Raw genomic sequence first — 20,945 nt, 5'->3', positions numbered from 1 at the left:
GTTGCTTCGAATGTTAGCTTTGCATGTTTATTTACCCACCCACTTTTCCTAGTTTGAGAGTGTACACTCTTCCAATATTAATCAGAGTGTGCTGATATATTGTCATTTTAATGTTTATTTAGCTTACATATCTGCTGAAATAAAACACTAAATATCTCAAACTAATAAAAAATGTTTTAGACTTTTTTGATGAAAGTCTAAACACGGTCTTGTAAATAACATAAATTGATAAAGGCACTTTTGGCTCTGGTGAAAAAAAGTATTAAAAAGCTGTTATAAATTGATGAAATGCAAACGTTTTCTTTGGTGCAAAGAGAATTGAAATATATGGAAAATCTACTTAGAGAATGTTTTCAGTAAAACAAAATTTTGTTCATTTTGTTTCTGATGAAAAAAAGCATACATTTATTGAAATTTTTCTACTAAGAAACATAGTTTGAGACATTAAAATTTTAAATCAATATTTCAAGAAATTTAATAACAGTTATGTTCTAAGAACATGTTAATTAACTGTCCGTTTATTTTTCTGCAAATAGAAGAATCGCAAGCAAATAACTATAACGAGTGCAATAACATATCATTCAGCATGGTTTATCTTGATTATGAATCACGTAACAATGTAACTGACGTCTTTTTCGTCGATTAATAAATAACTGAAAAAGGTGTTTAGTCTTCGCTGATGTCGTTTATATTGAACGTATGACGGCTTCGACGTAAGTATATGAATTTCTCTTTTAATTAGCTAAAAGAACATGACATGACAGTAAATATCTAGTCATATGAGTAAAGCTGTACTTTACGTTAAACATGTTTAATTTACGAAGCACTGTAGATTTAAAGGGTATGAAGATATTGATATATGTAGTTTCTTATATTATTCTCGAAATAAATAAAATATGAAAACGAACTATGATATAAAATGTTCAATTTTGATCTTAGGGTGTTATGGTAAATATTAAAAAGCCCATGCAATTACTTCCATGTACTCCTTTCTTGTAAATGCAAGTCGATTTATCCATTCCTAAACTTCCATCATTTCAAAAGAATGTCAACGTCTAATTTTTTATCAAACATTTCATCATAATGACATATCGATTCAAACGGCCCAGCTTGCGATCAGAAAATGTTTGTTTGTTAGAAAGCCTTTCGCTAAGATTTTAAAACAGCTGCCACAAAAAGATACAAAACGTCAGTTGTAAATTGTATCACCTATCATTCAGCTAACAGACATGAATGATGCACGTGCACATGAGCCAAGACATAAACATTTATATTATATTATAGCTGAAATGAAACACTGCGCGCTAAATATTCGCAGACAAGTGTTAATACTAGGGCATTTTTTGTTGTTGTTACAATTTCTTATTTAAGTAAGATATCATTACAGAGAAGATAGTTAGATGTTTGTTTTTAGAATAATACATTCCTGAAAAAATAGGCTGATCAAACTTTTTGTCATGTTTTCAATTCTACTTTTGAACAATAACTGAACATTTACCATACTGAATATCTGAAGTTTTACGTCATGTGTGCAAATGAAACAGTATCAGTATTTAATATTTTGATACATTAAAATATGGAATATTTCTTCTTCAACTCATTTAAATATATTTACGATTTATTCCACAATCAGTGAGATACCTGACCTCCAGCATTTATGCAAACATGATTACAATCTAAACATTACAAGGAAAAAGACAATCGATCAATAATGAATATATATACATGATACGTGTTTACCCTCGAAGAAGACCATCGAATATAATACATAGTTTTTACCTTATTATCTTCTGAACTTAGAACAAGACAACCAACAATGGTGCAGTTGTCCTCACAAAATTACCGATAACCAGACAACCGAAAGTGACACGATAATAACTTTTCAACACAACCGGGAACCAGACAACCGACAATGATACGATTACCCTCTGAAAACTACTGGGAACATAACAACCGACAGTGACACAATAATACTCTTTTAACACTACCGGGATCCATACAACCTGCAATGATACGACCGTTCTCTCAAAACTACCGGGACCCATACAACCTGCAGTGATACGACTGTCCTCTCAACACTACCGGGAACCAGACAACTGGCAATGATACGACTGCCCTCTCAACACTACCGGAAACCAGACAACCTGCAATGGCAGACTGCCACTCAACACAACTGGGAACCAGAAAACCTGCAATGATACGACTGTCCTCTCAACACTACCGGGATCCATACAACCTGCAATGATACGACTGTCCCCTCAGCATAACTGGGAACTAGACAACCTGCAATGATACGACTTCCCTTTTAACACTACCGGGAACCAGACATCTGGCAATGATACGACTGTCCCCTCAACACTACCGGGAACCAAACAACGGGCAATGATAGACTGCCCCCTCAACATAACTGGGAACCAGACAACCTGCAATGATACGACTGCCCTTTTAATACTACATATTTATTGTCAGAACAATTGCGTTTAACGGTGCGTTTTATTAAAGTACGATTAAAAGTCTTGTTGTTGAGTAGGTACACATTTCAGTGCAATCATTTTATAAGAAGAAAATCAACTTTTTTCCTAAAAGGAGTGTCTTCTCAAGATTGTATACAAAACAGGTGCTCGAGATTAAAATAGCAATAAAACCACATTTTAAGACGTGCATACCTTTTCCGCATTTGTTACATAAAAAATGAAATAGCGATTCATGGTCCGTTCACGCTATCGTAGAATTAACATTGATTGTACGAAAGTCATTTTGAAATGTGACTGAAATGTCTAAGTCAGCAGCTCTAAAGAATAGATACATCAGAAACCTGTGGCAAATGTTCGACTTTTAGACATCAACTAGGTGTGTTTCCATAAGTAACTTGATTCCCCCTTCCGTCCTCCCTACTTGGTTTCATAACTTTATGTGAAATGCTTTTTAAGATAACTGCAACATAAACTTTTTAAGCACTTGCTGTTAATGTTTTACTAAGTCAAGGACCATAACTCTGGTCTGGATCAGTGAAATCCGAAAACAAACACAAGATGCACACTACAATCACACTACAAGCTATGTAACAAATCTCTAATATTTTATGACACTAGGTCAAATAATTTCTGAGATACATGTGACACAAACTTTATGCCCTTAAGGCATATTTAGACTTAGTTAAGGGCCATAACTCTCTGGTCTTGCTGAGTAAAATTCAAAAACAAGACTAAGATGCACACATTCACATGCTGGATAATATTCCTACAGACCCTATGTGAAACATTTTTAAGATATATGCAATACAAACTTAATGTGTATTTTTGATTAAGTCAGTATCCATAACTTTGGTTTGGCCGAGAGAAGTCTAAAAACAAAAAACAAGATGCAGGATTTTACATGCTATATAACAACCCTGTGGTGTTTTACGACTGTAAGTCAAATACTTTTTTGGGGCAGGCCACACAAACTTGCACGCCCTTTCATGCATACTTTTAACTAAGCCAGGGACCAGAACTATGTCTGGCTGAGTAAAACCTGAAACAAAACCTTAGGTGTACAGCTTCACATAATGAATGATATACAAAAAATGTATCTATAAAGCATCATAATCCTAGGTCAAGTACTGTTTGAGATACATGTGCCACAAACTTTAACGCCGTTTTTTTAATACGTCAGGTGCCGTAAGTCTGGTCTGGCTGTGTGAAATCCAGATCAAACCATCAAACTCTCATGCTGAATGACGTCTGACGTTAATTTGTGTTGGAAAGACATATGTGTACCTTGCGAGAATATGTAAAATGTCCCCATCGTCTTAAGATATTCGCTCGTTATTGTCCTTCCCGCTGGTCACATTTTGATATTTAATTCAAACTACCTAAATGCATTAAGTGGTACACAGTCGTGCATGAAGTTTTTAAACATATTGCACTATCATACAAATGGGACTTGGTGGCAGACAATTTCGCTTTTTTATATCTATCTACAAATCAACCGTTGACTACTTTAAGGAAAAATACAGACGAAATAATCAGGACAAAAATAATGTCATTTTCTGTTGGAAATCTCACATCATCTGCGCTCATTTATAATTGCTAAATTAGATATAGCACAAATATCCAGGGCACCGTGAACGCACAAAAGAAAAGCACTTCAGACAATAAATAAAACTCCCTCTCCAATACAACCCGCTATCTAAAATATGTTCCAAATAACAATTCCATATCATTTTCTCATTACTTCACTGTTTGGCAAATATTGATTTCTTTCTCAGCAAAGCACAAAGACGCGGTAAGCCGATGACAGGAAAATATTAATTTTATCTTTTAAAAACGTGTGCGTGCTATGATTGCGTGCTGTGATTAAACTGGAAAAAATGCAATTTTATTCGTTTTCTCAAGACGAGCAATCTAAAGGCGGGACGCCAAACTAATATTGTTGTAGTCGCGGTCACCGTGTCGCGCATAAATTCCGAGAATATTTACTGAGTACATGTTAGAGACAAGACGTAGTTTTTCGGCAAAACTTCTGTCGGAGAATTTCATTCTTTAAACTCATTAGATGAGTATATATCTATAGGCTGAATGTCAGTCTCGTATTTCTTAACGCTTATAGGAACAAATGCATATTAAAATTCTGTAAAGTAATTAAGCTATTTCATTTTAATGAACATATATTTTAATGACTAGAAATGGCTTCTTGCACATACGATATCGAGCATATGAACTCTTTCCCTTTGTACTATGGATTCATCTTATTAAGTACCTACCATTGTTATCATACTTTATTACAAGTTCAAACATCGGCTTACAATTTAACGAAAAGAGTTAGATGTGTAGTAAATGCATTGTTCATGTTAAAGTAAGCACGTTTATCATTAATTTATAGATAAAAGTTCGTTATTGGAGTTCGATTAAATTCTTGGGGATCATTGGCTCCAGATAAACTTTTATGTGAACGCCGCCTTCACTACTGGATGCACATGCCATTAAAAGGGTCATGAAATTGGCGTTAATTTTTTCAAACGTTTTTCACACAGGTTTAACAGGTCACCATTAAAATTCACCCATTATTTCTTTCTATTTAATGGGATTTTCATGACCATAGTTTAGATGCCATACATTAAAAAGCCATGAAATAAGTATATTAAAACCCTGGTAAAATATACCTTGTTAAAATGATTTTGATGGCCATGAAAAGCTGGTTAAAATAAACCATTAAAATAAGTTAACAGGCTCCTTAATAGTCCATGAAAATTTTTAATTGGCATGAAATTAATGTGCCATTAAAAAGTACCCCTTAATTCCACATTAATTAGTAAGAACTAATGGGGCCATTAATTTCTAATACTCTGTTAATGGCCGTTAATTATTAAAAGCTTGATTAATGGTCTCATTAAATATGTCAGATTCAATTTTAATGGGTGCGTAATATTTTAATGGTATATCAAATTAAGGGCCATGAAAATTTGCCATCAGAATTAGACATCTTAAGATAATCAACTTCATATTTATATTTGCCGTATTGATTTAAACTACGTATTACTACACATGTAATAGTATCTATACATATGTACTGTTTTGTAAAATGCTAGAAGAACATTTGTTTCTTCTTTTTTCTCTCATTATTTTGTAATATAAACACATGCAACGACCTCTTACAAACATTTGTCATATTGCATCCTTATTCTGTCATATGTTCTTATAAAATGGGAAAATAAATGGATATTGTATTGTATTGTGTTGTGTTGTACTGAGAAGGGTTTACAGGTACCGGTTTAATAGATCAAGTGAACATGTGGGTAGTTTTAACTATTCAACATTATAATATTGACAAACATTCTGACCAAGTTTTTATTGGTACAGACATTAGGCATCAGGTGTATTCAAAAAGCAACTGTTGATGACAATGTCAGCGCACAATGGGCAATCACAATTTAGCTCTGCTTCAGTACTGTGTGCTCAGGTACATGCACTTAAACAGCTAAGAGCAAATGTTTGAGGGATTACATCACAAGTAGCTTCTGCCCTCCCCAATCAAGCGTACCACACTCTTTGATTCATTGAAACGAAGAAGCGATTGATCTGCCCATGCCCCAAATGAATTTAAATCAGACTGTAAATCTTCACAATCATGTGTACAGTTCACTTCTCTATAAAGCTTAGTTTCTACTCAAGAATTGGAAAATTTGAAAATCTAAACTGGTCTGAACACATTTATAATGTAAATTCCTTACCCCGCCCATTTTCTTATACAAATGCTGATTATTTGGACAGGAAAAACAAAAACAAAAAAAACCAAAAAAACAGAAAAAGTGGCATGCATCAATATGTATTTACCCTTACCAAAATAATGTAGATTGATGTTATCAAATAAATTAATATGTTTTCATCCGACTTTCATTGAAATAAATCCGATTTTTTTTTGTAGGAACACAATTATGCAAACATTTAAAAAAAATGGCGTAACTGCATCAAGGGGAAATAACTTTAATGCAACTAAATATAAATTGATGATATCTTATAGACGATGTGTGCGTAGTATGTATTTATTGTGATTAAAGTCCTTTTTAGAACAATATGGGACTGGAATTATAAGCAAATGTGACAAGAGAAATCGCTCTTAGAAGATATATGACCCCTATTTTCTCTTCATTTTGTGTCAGTTTTATCATAACTCTTTAAAATGAGGTAAGGATTTGTTCTCTGAAATGGGTCTAGCTATGTTTAAATGTCAGTTTTATATAGAATATATAGGGAATATATTTATGCTAGTTTGACCATATCACAACAATTTATAAAATATCAAATTACTTCGATCTTTGACAAACGTTTTAGCATATTTGATGAAGCTATAGAGCGGTGGATCTAGTACAGTAAACTATGGAACACCCCTCGTATACATGTGCCATGTGTGATTAATTCACGAATAATGACAAAATAAATAAATGTTTCAAAACAGTTTATTCATTTTAAGCATAGATTCTGAAGCCGATTTAACTGCTTAGGAAATAAACAAATTTTCTAAATACCGTAATATTCAATTATTTATACATTTCACATCTGTCAATTGAAATTTTGTTTATCAACCATATATATTTTTGATGTCATTCAGTCTGAAACACCGAAAATTTAAATATTGTTAAACATGTGACGAAAAATAAACGTTAACTTTGCTTGGTATATTCTGAAAGGTAACCGTGTTTTTGCACTATTTTGCAATTTTAAAACAACTTTTACCGTGCCGTTTTTTATAAATTTTGTATAACTTATGGTATCTCCTCAAGCTCAAGTAGAGACAAATTTCAAAGTGATGGCCACTATTCAAAACGTTTGCAGAGAACTTATTTTACCATTAATTTTAATAAAAGAAACATCAAACGATTGGTAAACAATTATAAAACACAAAATAAAAATGTTAATATCATTTTTTCTATGGTGTCTCAAGTAAACGGATTTAATGAGACAGAATTCATGCTTCAACATTGAAAAAATAAGGTCGACTGCTGTGTTTCTGTTTTGAATTTTGCTTACTCCATTTAAAAATAACCTTAGGGCAGACGTAAAACCTACCTAAATTTCTTCCACAATATATAATCTAAGAGTGAAAGCAACATAGAGAACTTTCACCGCATGTAACTCAATATTTTTAAAGATGTGTAACTCTACCCCATCTGTTTAAGTAGTAAATTCACTTTTAACACCAAGAAATCGCTTATAAGATTCATCGTTTTACATTTTTGTACAAGAAATCAATAATAAGTCTTGAAAGAAGTAAAAACTTACTAGAAAAAAAGGAAAATAAGAAAAAAACGTTGGTCCCAATATGGCTTGAACCTACGCCCCCTAAGAATTGCAGTATAAGTAGGTTTATGGTAGGAATTGAATACTCTTCAAAAAGGAGGTTCTCTATTAGTGATCTAATACCTTAACTTTACTGAAAACAGAACTGAATGCTCGAGAATGTCTTTAGAAACTATGTATTATATTAACAAGGATAGCATCGTTCTGACACTTGATTTAGAATGATAACATCCATAAAGTTAATTAAATGCGGCGATGAGGATGATACGGAAGAGCATTAGTGCCAGGTGTATGTTATTTATTAACTCAAAATTTCGAGTTAGTCGAAATTTCGAGTTACTAAGTCGAAATTTCGAGTTACGTATCTTGAAATTTCGAGTTACTAACTCGAAATTTCGAGTTACTAACTCGAAATTTCGAGTTACTAACTACAATTGTTTACGTTGATGTATAGGTCCTGGCCAAGATTAAGTACCTGGTGTATCCATTGTGTAGCCCTACAGGGTCATATGGCAGCGTTTGCTCTTAGAAAATATCACTATTTAAACCATGTTTCTTTATTTATTGATTTTGTTGGGTGTAACATCGCACCGACACAGGCGACTTCCCAGCTTTTATGTTGGAGTAAGACCTCAGGTGCTTAAACCATGCTTAAGTCTGGAAAGTTTTCGACTTAGTTTGAGCCCATATGTCAATGAAATATAGAAATACCTAAATGAAAGTGTAGTTATGAGTCTAACCAAGATTTGGTATCTGGACAGATCTAGAATTTGAGGAGAGGTCATAGAAGGTGACCGGGAAGTATTCAAACTTAGAATATTTCACTATTTTGACCATATCTGGAAGGTTTTCGACCTAGTTCGAGCCCCTAACACATGAACATATTATATATGTAAATGAGGGTATATATCCTGGATACAGTTTGAAATCTGGAGTAGCTCTAGAGGCTGTGGTAGGTCATACATTGATGTATGGTAGTATATGTTCAAGTCCCTACATGTCCGGTACAATATACGGATGTGTATATAGATGATTCCACTTTGAAGAGTCAAAAGTCGTCCATTACATTTTTGGCCTTTGACAGACGGACGGACGTTCAAATTTTGCGGATAAAAGGACAAGATAGTAACTCGAAAGTTTGTGCGATTTTTTATTAACTCGAAATTTCGAGTTAGTAACTGGAAATTTCGACTTACCTAACTCGAAATTTCGACTTATTAACTCGAAATTTCGAGTTACGTAATTCGAAATTTCCAGTTACTAACTCGAAATTTCGAGTTAATAAAAAATCGCACCTGGCACTAATGCTCTTCCGTAGGATGATCATTTCCATATTTAACATTGTTATGAACTGTGAAACGTATTTGCCAGGCTGGAAGTTGCAGATCATCTGACAAAAAATGTCCTTTATGGCAGGAAAATTACCTTGTTGCTTAATAGGAAGTAACATGCAAACACTTCAGTTGATTATCTTTTCATTTGTTTTCCGCCTTGAAACTAAGCAGTTAATCTAGAGCTTTGATGAGAAAGTCATACGACTGTACTGATATATTTTCTTCTTTGGAGGCAATGGGGGATTCCATATTACGTCAGAGTTGCAACAGCTTCTGAAAAGTTTCTGTCTAAATTTTATCTCTTATTTACAATTGGAATATACGTTTTATTTTCATGATGTTAATGATAACGAAGTGGATATTAACTTATTATGCATGTTATGAATATCGCTAATTTCTATAGAACAACCGACACATATGAATACTATTCCTTCTTGTCATTTACAGGTTAGAGAATATGAAATAATGTCTAACTTTTGATACGTAATTCGCATTTTTAAAGGATGTTTGCATGAGTATGCATACAGATCGAAATTACCGTTAAAGGTATAGCACGTGAATATCGTGTAATATTAACCAACTGTTCCATTGCACTTGGTAAACACAAACATTATGTTTCACTGAGAATTAGAAATCAAATTATACAATTGCTCAACTATCAATGTTGTCGTTTAAGTATTCATAAAATAAATAAAATTCTATTATCAAACTAACGTAAAAATGTGATTCGTCGTCGTAAAATTGTGAATACTTATCAGATACAAAAATGTAACATAAATGGACATATCTATATATAACGGCGAATACACAAGATATTTTGACTTATAACGGTAAGTGTACTTCTTTTATTTTCCTCAACACCTGATATTGCCGTCTAAATTTTTGATAAAACACACCGCAATGTTGATAAATCATAAATCAACGGGAACGGCGTTATCTGATCAAACATGCAATTCAAATCAAACTTGGTTTCTCCCAATTGTTTTATTTTGTTATGAAGCTGTTTTTTTAAATTCTAAAACATATGTTACGACAAGAAGTGACACAATCTGTTGGGTTGTGAAACGTATCATCTTAATCAGCTAACTGACAGTAATGATGTATGTGGCCCATTAACAATAAGCCTAAACAATTTGATGAGTAATTTTGATATTTTTTTTTTTGTAATCATTAAGGAATGTAGCATGGAATTCTGAAATCCATACAGGCTAGTGTAAATTCTTGTGTATGTTTATATCTACAGTTTAATGTCCCGTTTTACTACCTGGTGCGAAAAGGAACGGTAACCCACTTGTTACGTTATCACTCGAAGCAACGGCCAAGTTACTAACATTGAATTTTATACCCAAACCTAATGGGCTTCAAGAATCAGTGCGATAGAAATCATGTTGTTCAATAGCTTCACATTTCAGTGCAAGTAGATCGATCCTCTCGTCATCTCCATTCCGCTGATCAAAACCAACATAAAATGCATATCTAACATATCACCATAATGATGCAAACGGTTTACTCAGTTTTGATTGTAACGTGAAATATGCTACCCGAATAATAAAGAATCTGTACCGCGTAACTACGGTGCCCCTAAAGTGACATGTTAAGCACTTTTTTTCCACTCAGGTAATGTGAGACTTTTTTTATTTCGTTTAAACGATATCATTTCGTTTAAACGAAATAACTAATTCGTTTAAACGAAATAACTAATTCGTTTAAACGAAATAACTAATTCGTTTAAACGAAATTATTCGTTTAAACGAAATAACTATTAAACGAAATAACATTTCAGTTTAACGAAATAACTAATTCGTTTAAACGAAATCATTTCGTTTAAACGAAATAACATTTCGTAAAAACGAAATCATTTCGTTTAAACGAAATAACTGTTTTGTTTAAACGAATTAGTTATTTCGTTTAAACGAATTAGTTATTTCGTTTAAACGAAATAACTAATTCGTTAAAACGAAATAACATTTCGTTTAAACGAAATAACTAATTCGTTAAAATGAAATGATTTCGTTTAAACGAAATGATTTCGTTGAAACGAAATAAAAAAGTCTCACATTACCTAAGTGGAAAAAAGTGCGTAACATGTTACTTTAGAGGCACCGGACGTAAAAGTACAACTCAGAAAAAGTTATTTTGCGTGACATTATATAGTTAAGACTGAATATTTGAAATTACATATATTTCAAATACATTTTCCAGTTGTACATGGATTGTATGATTATTTTAACTTGTAAGTTTGAAATTCCTTACTGAAACCAGACTGTGAATAAACAAACAAAAACAATTCAATACAACTCCCGTTATAACATACAAATACCCTACCATTCATTTCCTATTTTAAAAATCACATCCATTCCCTCATTTTCAAGCAAATGGACGTAATTTTGGTATAGTTTTTTATATCTTTGTGAAATCATGTATCATCATGAATTATTAAACACACATTTCAAAATGGTATTTACAAATAAGCCATTGATTATTCACAAAATGAACACTTATTAATTCTATTAAACCATTTAATAAGGAGAAAAGATAATTTATGTTATGGGTATACAATCAATGATTAAAACTAATCTAACAAAACAAATAATTCATCAAAAACAAATATCAAACAAGTCACATAACTCATTGCAAACGATGCCGTTAGAAAAAAGACTTTGAAACAATAAAACGCCTCTCAAATACTTCACGTTGTCTGAAATATGTTCCAAATAACAGTTCCGCATCATTCCTCATAAGTCTAATGTTTGGCAAATATTGATTCATTCTCCCGGCAAATTACAAAGACGCGGTATACCGACGAAAGGACAATATCAAATACACTTTTTAAAAATAGGATATGATTTAGTGTGCGTGCTAAGATTGCATGCCGTGATTAAATTGGCAAACCATACGCAATTTTTGTTCATTTCCTTCAGACGAGCAATCTGAAAGCGGGACGCCAATCTAATAGCACTGTCCATACTGCGACTTAGAATATAATATTCTTAATCATGTTTTAGTGACAGGGGACAGCTCGTATGTTGTGCCTGGTTGGTTTTCTGTACAAAATTGACTATTTCTAGATTGATCTTAAAATAAAAACACTCGTATTCAACTGGTGACTGGTGACAATTATAATTGTAAGAACTGCCGTAATTGAAGAAAGAGTGGGGGTGGGGGTTGGGGGGGGGGGGTGCGTAAAATAAATGAATGCACTCCTTAGAGACTATCGGGGCAAAAAATGCTAGACTAAGGGACCGAAGACGGTCAAAACTTGATTCATCTCAGTTCAAATTTGCAATAAAAACGTAAACAGTTACGAGACAATTTTTTGCTACAATTTCTTACATCTTGTCTCTTTATACTATAAAATATATATCCGCCATTGCAACTGATCAGTCATTTTCAAGTATTCTGAGAAGTACAAGTTGGGCCATCAAATACGGAATTAGCAAGTCCCACGGAATAACTCACGAGTGCGTAGACGTCAAGCGAGTTATTCTGCACGCCTAATAATCGGTAAAATCTGTGGCAATAAAGTGTAACATAGTTCTGTGATACCGTTTCCATTATATAAAACAGTAGATCAAATGTGGTAGCACTCTTTCTCTGCATAATACGTCAAAGATACATTAATAATGCCGTGTTTTACGGAAATGTGCATGTATTATAATATATTTATATAAAATGCCTTTAAATAACTCAGAAATACGTACGAAACAAATGAAATATTCGTTTTAAAGTGATCGGTATTTATAACCCTAAAAATAATATAAAGACTATAATATAGACAGTACCAAATTTAGTCAGTAACAGCAGGAAATTGCAAAACGTATTTAAAACAATTATCTAGAATGAATTACCTACAGAATAATTTATTTCGGAAAAATGCTGAATATCACATTATCAACATAACTCAATTTTCAAAACCTATTCCTTAAATCAGTTTCAAATAACTGTTTTAGTTCATGAAAAATGCTTACTGGTCCTATGACATGATCAACAGAAGATTGATATCGGTCAAATACACTAATGCCAGTTTTCTCTCGACCGACAGTGATGTTTAAGCATTACTGTATAAGATGTATACAAGTTTATAAAACGAATAGAAATGCACTTTATTTCTGTTCATTATAATTTCTATTATAATTGTATGTAAATTCCATGGGGTTGTTTTATCCAGTTATGGATCATTTACTGACACATGTACCTCATTAAAAGCTGTCTTTCATTTACAAGATTCTTAAAAACATTCTAAGGGAACGTTTTCTTTTATATATTATTACTTATAATGTAGAACATAAGTTCTTAATTACATATTTATGTACTAGCATGTTTTTCACAAAGCCTAAACAGTCTAAAATAATGCATCATCATTACTTTAAATTGCTACTTTATACAAAATGACCACTTGCAGCACTGCACTGGATAGGTAGATTTCCACATAGACTGTGGATAAGAAGCATTCTAGTAAAAAAAAGAGTATCGAAATATTCCGCTTTTAATTTTCATCAGGCTGGTTGCTCTTAGCTAACTTCTCTATGTATAACTAAACAAAACTGATGTAATCCAATTTACTGCGATGACAAATACTGATCCAATACTATGACTGTATCTATATTCATGATATTGCCTGAATTATTATAATCAATGTTTACTTGTGTTAGTTTGTGACTAGCTTGTCCCTTTTTATTGAAATTAGAAACTGATCTAATGGACATGAACGTTTCAGTACAAAATCCACGATTGTGTAATATTCATGAAACTTCTAAACGGTACGATAATGGAATAGGTACTATCCATTCATGTGATTGTAAATAATCAAAACGTTTCACAAGAGTATAAAAAATCAACCATTAATTTCTTAAGAAATGAATTAAATATACGTTCTATTGTTTCTTAGACTACAGAGCGTTTAAATTTGGAAGAAAAATGAGAATCTTTATGAGTTTATTATCAACATACTGCATAACCTAAAATAGTTGTCTACATATATACCGTTGCAATCATTTCAGTGCAAGCAATATATCCTCTCGTCATCTCCTCCCCGAAAGTTACAGTTGGATATTAGTTTTAATAGTATGTTACAATCGAACGACCAACTTTATATACAATCGGAAACGAAGCTATTCAACATTACAATATCATTCAACAGCCAATGGTGTTTTAGAGATGCAAGGGTAATATGAAAAAATGTTTTTGCACAGTGCATAATTTGTATTGTCTCTTATCTATTTTGTTTTAAGGTAGGCAATTAAATCCTATATGTACCTAAAAGTTATGCCTAGTATAAAACTTTAAAACTACAATTCTCAAACGCCTGATTTACGAGCTCTTAAGATATATGCTGGTAACAAATATATAAAGAATTAAGATACACGTCAATTTTAATGGCATATTTTTCGCTTTAATTGTCTAAAATTATGTACTAGAAAAACAAACAATGCACGGACCCGAACAACTCAATAATCTTCAAATACAACCTAAATCACCAAACCGTTAGTTTTGTAATCTAAAACGAACAAGTTCATTGATTTACAAGCAAACACAATTAAGTTAATATATTAACGTTGTTTGTATCTAATATGCAAATTAATGCATTAATTTCTATACAATGATCATTTATAACACTTATTTGTTACATTATTTGTATTTATTGATATCGATAGAAAAATCATGTTAAAGAGTTTTAAAAGCCCATGTAATGGATTTACAAATCAAAATTCATTTCTTTTTAAAATGAATATAAACGTCATGCATATAACTTCTAATAAAACAATTACGAAAAAAAAGTTACCTTGAGGAGTTTTTTATCCATACATGTGATTATAGGTTATCGAAAATTTTCTCAAGTATATCTATAAACAAAGTATTAATTTCTTATGAAATAAACAAATGTGTTGCGTATTTCTGCTACTGAATACATTTTTTTTATCTACATGTGACTATGACTAATCGAAAAATGTAATATAAACACCAACCGTCGATTACGTTGAAAAATGACCAAAATCCTTTTTACCTCTTGCAATATTTCTTATACATATAATTAGAAAAAGAATTTAATAATGATCTGTTTTGCTAATTAACAATACACATAAGCGCTTGTCAGTTTAAAAGAAAATACTTTGCAATCAAAGTAAAAGCAAATATTAATTTTATCGAGAAAGCACAGCAGTAAAGCACTTCAAAACTATCAACTGTCTCTCCGATACACATCGCTATCTGAAATATGTTTCAAACATTTTCAATGTTTTGCAAAATTAATACTGATTCCTATATCACAACAAATCATAAAGACGCGGTATAACGATCTTATTAAAATAGGATACGAATAAGTGTGCGTGCAAAGATTGAATGATGTGATTAAATTTGGAAAAAAAAACAGTTTTATTTGTTTTCTCAAGACGAGCAACGTTATACATGTAGCAGGACGCCAAAATTGCTTTGAGTAAAACGATAATATCCTGTTCAAACTGAATCATGGTCAAAGGATAATACAACAATTCCACGAATATTTTACTGAGCACAGGTTAGAGATATAGGACGCCAAATGTGATGTCTGTTTCGAAAATGATCCTGACAGTGTCTGATAATTCATTTAGGCCTATTACGTGACGAGAATGGCACTGTCGTATTTCCGAAAATAAACTGAAATTAGTATTGCAAGAGGAGATAAACGCCCTTAAGTTCAACCACAAACTAAGTAAACTTTTGCAAAGTTATAAGGACAATGTACTTTGACTATCACATACTTTTTTTGTATTTGTATGAATGGAAACTATATCTTTTCCCTTGGAAATATTGAACGATGATCTTTTTTTATATAAATAAATGCATACTCCTCAAATGTTATATATCTATCTATTCTGTTTGGTTTTAACTCTCATAGACAACATTTCAATCATATGCTGAATACGTCTATGGGTGGTGAAAGACCAAAGTAACCATCAGCCAATATATCAGACACGGGCGGGCACACGGGGAGAACTACACATTTACCGTAAGCCAGCTGGTTTTTATGCTTCTTTACATGGAAACATTAGTGAGGTGGTTAAGCCGCATCGGTGTTTGGAAATGTTGATCAAAGCCAGCGACTCGGCTATTTCACTACGGATATATTTCTGAAACACAGTGACAAATTACCCAATTTTCAAAACCTGGAACTCGAATTAGTTTAGCAGTGTGTAACCATATACACTAGAATTGCAAAATTATATCCGTACCGAAATGATGCGTTCTTAAAAAAGACTTTTTAAGATACACTTTGTATCAACTTGTTTGCAACGATTTCTAAGACTGGTACTTTTAAATCAACTTCATTCTTAAATGTTGTAATGCATGGGACAGAGAATTCTGATTTATCTTCTAGAAGATTCTTATAACATACGTAAATATTTGACAAAATGATTTGACAGTGACACGAGGCAGATACACAAAATATATCCATGGCAATGAAGTTCTAGCCCTGTATGCTGATACATTTATGAGATACTTGCGCAAGCTTCGTTACAATTACTGATCCAACTGAATTTATAGACACTTTTTGCTGAATTTTAAAAAATTGCATTACAGATATATAACTAAGTTTTATTTAAGAAGAAATCACAGCATCAAGGTAATGTTCTCCAACATCTATATTTTTTCAGTTCCCATAGAAAGGAAATTCTTTATTATCATCAATGAACAGATGAACTGGACAATACGTTTCCTAAATCGACATACAAGACTGAATATCAAAAACATATGCAGACATAACCTATGACACCCCCAAAAACACACGCACACATTTAATCACACCATGTGGGCATTTTCACATTTTATTATTTTATAAAGTCAATTAGAGGATCATTTGTAAGCAAGAGAACGCCACCAAATAAGTAACAGCAGACTCGCCTTGACTGAATCTTAACGAAAGGTTACAAAATCTGCAACACCGTTCACATCCCCTTGCATCGCTACATGATAGTAAAATTGACACTTAATAATTTTATTTGCATGATTTATGTATTTGACCTAAAAGGTATCATCTAACTTTGAGTTAATTTACTTCATCTGCATTTCAGTTAACCTAAATTGTGATTGAAATAATTACTCCCTGTTTTTGAACACGTTTTTGTGTTGATCAACTTTGACCATTTTTAATAAAGCATCTTTGAAACTTAAGTTAAATCAATTTCATATTTCATATGGCGTCATAATATAAAACATTGAAATATTTCGAATACAATTTTGGGTAAAGGACAAAAACTACAATATCACTGCATGTAGATTTTTTTATAAATTAAGTTGCCTAAAACATAAATATTAGTATGAAAACCGTATATATTCTTCTTTTAAAGTTTCTGTAAAGTACATGCGTTACGTTGATTCGAAAGTTGTATATACTCAGTGAGTATTAAATTTATTAATATTTTATAGATCTGTGATTATTTTGTTGAATTTTATTAACGATAGATGAAATTACAAGACGGATGAAATTACAAGTTTTAAGTTGTTAGAAAATGTGATGAAAAATAAATGTTTCCTTTGCTGAAAATTGAACTGAAGCATATAAATGTCTCTAGAGACTGTTTCAACCATTAAAATTTCATTATCTCGGCGCATATTGTTCGCACACGTATGTTTTAGACTAATAACAACCATCATGCTAGTTTACTGCATCTTAGTGGGGACAGACCAGACAGTGAAATCAATTCTATTCCCAAATATGTTCACATTTTAGATTTAGGGAGATCTGTTTTAACAAATTACATCTTTATATTTTCACCTAACAACCATTTTGCACGATAAAAGAACAGTTTTCCTTTTCTAATTATTCTCTTGACTGAGTTGCGAGCTGTGAAATGTGTTTGCCTTGGGATTTATCTGACGTTATAGCAAATCACATGCAAAACCTGCCTTCCTCTAATTTGTTTCACATTTTATTTTTGTCATAGAGTTAAGCAAACAATTTGTACATACATGATAACCTTCTCAACAACTCTGGGAACAATAACGCCTGCTGCTATACATCCATGATTACCCGCTCAGAAACTACTGGGAACAGTACAATCAATCGCTAAACAAACAGGATTACCCTCTCAACAATACCATTTATCGGAAACAATACCACTTATTGGTATACATACATAACCACCTACTACTAGACGCACGTGATTACCGTGCACTAGAAAACTTACCACTATACAGACATGACCCACCATTACCATCTCCACAACATCCGGAACAAAGACAACCGACCATTACATGATTATCCGCTTAACGCACCAAGTAACGCTACGTTTGACTATTATATGTTTATTTTAACACTGCTACGGGTATATTCAAAATAATTTCCAATTACCGTGTGCACCTGATCTTTTTATGCATTAATCATCAGAACACGTTTTTGAACGAATCACTTTATAGGCGTAGGATGGCAATCTGGTAGTTGAGAAGATACACATATAAGAGAAAATATTTTATCTTCTCGTCATTTCCATACCCACAGTTTACAGTTTGATATTTATTTCAGTCCTGTGGTTAAAACAAAAGAGCCAAATTAAATATTAAATGCGTAATATGGTGCAGAATCCCGAGGTTATTTAACACTTTACACTATTATGCAAGTGGTAATTTGTTTTACGGTTTCAAGGTTGTAGTAAAATATTGTTTTAGAAAAGTATAATTTTAATCATCTTTTATTATCTTTTATATAAGGCAGGTATTCATATCCATCTAGATGATCAAGTTATGCATAACATAAATTGTTTATTAACTCACAAGATACCGTTTCCGTGCTCGTAACGATATAGTGGCATTATTTCGACAACGTTGTTAAGAATTGGATGCACTTGGATCGTACATTCCAATTAAGTGTTTAGATATATCTGTTTTTCAAACTACTGATTGAATCATTGTCTACGTTCTTATTTTAAAAATCCTGATTGGAATAAGAAATAAACTGAATCAACAAACCTGAACAATTAGCTGCAATTCCTGTTACAATTATAAAGCGCTATATACATGATATATATCTTTAGTTTTCTGTTAAATATCACAGTCATTATTTCATTTACAAGCGAATGCAATTAATTGGCAGCAAGTGTTTTGATCAAAGTTTTCTGGTTTTGGTAACTGTGTGCCAGTATTTCTACATATGGAACTTTTTTTTTCAAGAAGTAACTTTAATTAAATGAGGAAAAGTTTATAATGATTAACCGTTAATTAAAGAAATGAACACGCGTTTTTCATACAATTCTCACTAGACGAAAAAGCATATAATTTCCTTAAAGAGTTGATAATCGAAATTTCCAAGTGTATACAAATTACGCATTCTTTACTTAGAAACGTCAAATACTCTCCATCTGTCTATTACTAAACGAAACTATTTTAAATGAAATATTTACCTCCACGTGTATAATATAATCCACACATGCAGTCACACATCAACAGTTGAGTTTTTTTAACAAAAGTGAACAAAATCCTTTAAGTCCTTTGCAATATTTTATACTAACCACCGTTTTCTAATTAATCCCACATACGCGCTTATTGATATTTGCAAACTTTCATACTGGAAGTGAAAACAAATATCTGTAGCATGCTGAACGCAAAGACTTTAATCGCTTCAAACAATACACTGTCTCTCCAATACTGGCTGTTATCTGAAATATGTTCCGAGGAACAGTCCCGTATCATTCCTCATTACTACAATGTTTAGTAAATATTGATTCTTGACATAACAAATTACAAAGACGCTGTATACCAATAAAAGGACAATTTTAATTATATTTTTTTTTTAAATTAAGTACGATTTGGTGTGCGTGCTAAGATTGCATGTTGTGGTTGAATTAAAACATATACAATTGTTACTCATTTTCTGAAGACGAGGGATCTAAAAGTGGGACGCCAATCCATGCAATAACTCACAGTATCAGAGTAACGTTATTATGTTGGGAATATTTTACGCAAATGTTAGTACGGTAAAGATACTGTTGCATTATTTATTTTTCACGTGAAGAGTATTTCTGTTTGTATTGTGAATTTCATGGCCATATATCTTAAAAACAACTGAAACTACTTTTCCTGGGGTGATAGCCGATATTTCTACATTAAGATATAAAATACCATTTAAATTAACAAAAACACTGGCGTAAGTTTGCAACGGGATTTTTAAGTTTTCACATTGATCCTTAAATATTCTGTTTCGCCTGAAAATTAGATAAAGTAAACAACATGTTGCATTACAAGTAGTCAATACATACAAAATATGTTTAAAACTATGCAACTTCTCAGCTATAAATCATAATAACTGTAATTCCAAGTGAAATTTTCGTTGTTGTTTTTTTTTTTGTACATCAGACCGTTCAAATGGATTTCAGCGTCTAAATCGTTATAACCCCTATCAACATCCTCGTTACCATTGATCGATTTGTACGATGTTTCACTGTCCCAGCTTTTAATCGGGATGGTTGTATCAGAAAATGTTTTCTTTCAATTGTTTCCTTTTGTTTATAGGTTGTTTGTTGAGATTTTAAACAGCTGTTATAAAGTCGGTAGTGAAACGTAACATTTTTAAATGAGGTAACTGCCAAGAATTATGTATGTTAACCTAAGCACAAGAGTTGTCAGATGACAGCTATGCTCGACTAGTTGAACGACTTGTCACTTATGGGAATATTGAAAAATATAAATAAGTTCTAAAGAAAGAGACAAGAAGAATGTATATTTGAACCTATGTGGTAAATGTCAACAAGATAGGACACACTCAACGAAAGCAGTCACACATAAAATACACCACGTAGGAATAGGGCATCGCCTTAGATAGACCAGTGCCAAAATACTATGCAAAATTTGAACTAATTTACTT

The 20,945-nt window shown here is 32.3% G+C and overlaps 1 protein-coding gene across 1 annotated transcript in view; it reads right to left on the bottom strand.

Moving 5' to 3' along the window:
• Positions 1–19,728, bottom strand: part of LOC123522964 (zwei Ig domain protein zig-8-like) — a 181,432-nt gene extending 161,704 nt beyond the window's left edge. Inside the window, exon 1 of the mRNA XM_045300511.2 lies at positions 19,486–19,728. The gene's annotated coding sequence lies outside the window, so the exon portion shown is untranslated. The remainder of the gene's footprint in view (positions 1–19,485) is intronic.
• Between the last annotated feature and the right edge of the window lie 1,217 nt (positions 19,729–20,945).

Source organism: Mercenaria mercenaria, chromosome 8 (genome assembly GCF_021730395.1).
Source record: "Mercenaria mercenaria strain notata chromosome 8, MADL_Memer_1, whole genome shotgun sequence".
NCBI lineage: Eukaryota > Metazoa > Mollusca > Bivalvia > Venerida > Veneridae > Mercenaria > Mercenaria mercenaria.
This window is presented reverse-complemented; position numbering and strand designations above follow the sequence as displayed.